Here is a 2,462-nt window from a genome sequence, read left to right on the forward strand (position 1 = left end):
ACACCAAACTTAGAGTTTGGATGTGGGGATTCAACACCAAACTTAGAGTTTGGCTGTGGCCTCTCAACACCAAACTTAGAGTTTGATTGTGGGGGCTTTGTTTGACTCTGTACTGAGAGAAGCTTTTCATGCTTCCTCTCCATGAATACAGAAGAATACCCTCTGTTAACATCTATCATAGCTCCTGCTGTGGCTAGGAAGGGTCTTCCAAGGATGATGCATTCATCCTCCTCCTTCCTAGTGTCTAAGATTATGAAATCAGTAGGGATGTAAAGGCCTTCAACCTTTACTAACATGTCCTCTACTAATCCATAAGCTTGTCTTACTGACTTGTCTGCCATTTGTAAGGAGAATATGGCAGGCTATACCTCAATGATTCCTAGCTTCTCCACTACAGAGAGTGGCATAAGATTTATGCCTGACCTTAGGTCACATTAAGCCTTCTCAAAGTTCATGGTGCCTATGGTACAAGGTATTAAGAATTTGCCAGGATCTTGTCTCTTTTGAGGTAAAGTTTGCTGAACCCATGTATCTAGTTCACTAATGAGCAAGGGAGGTTCACCTTCCCAAGTCTCATTACCAAACAACTTGGCATTCAGCTTCATGATGGCTCCTAGATATTGAGCAACTTGCTCTCCAGTTACATCTTCATCCTCTTCAGAGGAAGAATAGTCTTCAGAGCTCATGAATGGCAGAAGGAGGTTTAATGGGATCTCTATGGTCTCTATACGAACCCAGATTCCTTTAGGTCTTCAATAGGAAACTCCTTCTTGCTTGAGAGACATCCTATGAGATCTTCCTCATTGGGATTTACGTCCTCTCCTTCCTCTCTAGGTTCGGCCATGTTGATTATATCAATGGCCTTGCACTCTCTTTTTGGATTCTCTTCAGTATTGCTTGGGAGAGTACTAAGAGGAGTTTCAGTGATATTCTTACTCAACTGGCCCACTTGTGCCTCCAGATTTCTAATGGAGGACCTTGTTTCACTCATGAAATTTAAAGTGACCTTAGACAGATCAGAGACTAAGTTTACTAAGTTAGAGGTGCTCTATTCAGAATTCTCTGTCTGTTACTGAGAAGATGATGGATAAGGCTTGATATTACTGAGCCTATTTCTTCCACCATTATTAAAGCCTTGTTGAGGCTTTTGTTGATCCTTCCATGAGAAATTTGGATGATTTCTCCATGATGAATTATAGGTGTTTCCATAAGGTTCACCCATATAATTTACCTCTGCTATTGCAGGGTTCTCAGGATTATAAGCTTCTTCTTCAGAAGATGCCTCTTTAGTACTGTTGGATGCATTTTGCCATCCATTCAGACTTTGAGAAATCATTTTGACTTGCTGAGTCAACATTTTGTTCTGAGCCAATATGGCATTCAGAGCATCAATTTCAAGAATTTCCTTCCTTTGAGGTGTCCCATTATTCATGGAATTCCTCTCAAAAGTGTACATGAACTGGTTATTTGCAACCATGTCAATAAGTTCTTGAGCCTCTGCAGGCATTTTCTTTAGGTGAATGGATCCACCTGCAGAATGGTCCAGTGACATCTTAGTGAACTCAGATAGACCATAATAGAATATATCTATCATGGTCCATTCTGAAAACATGTCAGAAGGACATATTTTGGTCATCTGCTTGTATCTTTCCCAAGCTTCATGGAGGGATTCACCATCTTTTTGTTTGAAGGTCTGAACATCCACTCTAAGCTTGCTCAGCTTTTGAGGAGGAAAGAACTTAGCCAAGAAGGCCGTGACCAGCTTATCCCAGGAGTCCAGGCTATCTTTAGGTTGAGAGTCCAACCATGCTCTAGCTCTGTCTCTTACAGCAAAAGGGAAAAGCATGAGCCTGTAGACTTCAGGATCTACTCCATTAGTCTTAACAGTCTCACAGATCTGCAAGAACTCAGTTAAGAACTGGTATGGATCTTCTGATGGAAGTCCATGAAACTTGCAGTTCTGTTGCATTAGAGCAACTAATTGAGGTTTCAGCTCAAAATTGTTTGCTCCAATGGCAGGAATTGAGATGCTTCTTCCATCAAACTTGGACGTAGGTGCAGTATAATCACCAAGCATCCTTCTTGCATTATTGTTGTTGGGTTCGGCTGCCATCTCCTTTTCTTGTTCAAAAATTTCAGCAAGGTTGTCTCTAGATTGTTGTAATTTAGCTTCTCTTAGTTTCCTCTTCAAAGTCCTTTCAGGTTCTGGATCAGCTTCAACAAGAATGCCTTTCTCCTTGTTCCTGCTCATATGAAAGAGAAGAGAACAGAAAAAGAAGAGGAATCCTCTATGTCACAGTAAAGAGGTTCCTTATTGTTAGTAGAAGAAGAAAGGGAATAAGAGTGAAGAAGAGTGAATAATCCAAACACAAGGGTGAAGATAGAGGCAGTGATTTGAGATGAAGAGAGGTGAAGAGAGGTGTTAGTAAATGAATAAATAAATAGAATAAGATGAGAGAGGG

General features: G+C 40.8%; 1 non-coding gene across 1 annotated transcript; it reads left to right on the forward strand.

Annotated features, from left to right (window-relative positions):
* Window positions 1-1,610: 1,610 nt before the first annotated feature.
* Window positions 1,611-1,714, forward strand: LOC130950988 (small nucleolar RNA R71). The gene has a single exon (XR_009073792.1). It is a non-coding gene; the product is annotated as a small nucleolar RNA R71 (small nucleolar RNA).
* Window positions 1,715-2,462: the final 748 nt, after the last annotated feature.

This window comes from Arachis stenosperma, chromosome 1 (assembly GCF_014773155.1).
Source record: "Arachis stenosperma cultivar V10309 chromosome 1, arast.V10309.gnm1.PFL2, whole genome shotgun sequence".
Classification (NCBI taxonomy): domain Eukaryota; kingdom Viridiplantae; phylum Streptophyta; class Magnoliopsida; order Fabales; family Fabaceae; genus Arachis; species Arachis stenosperma.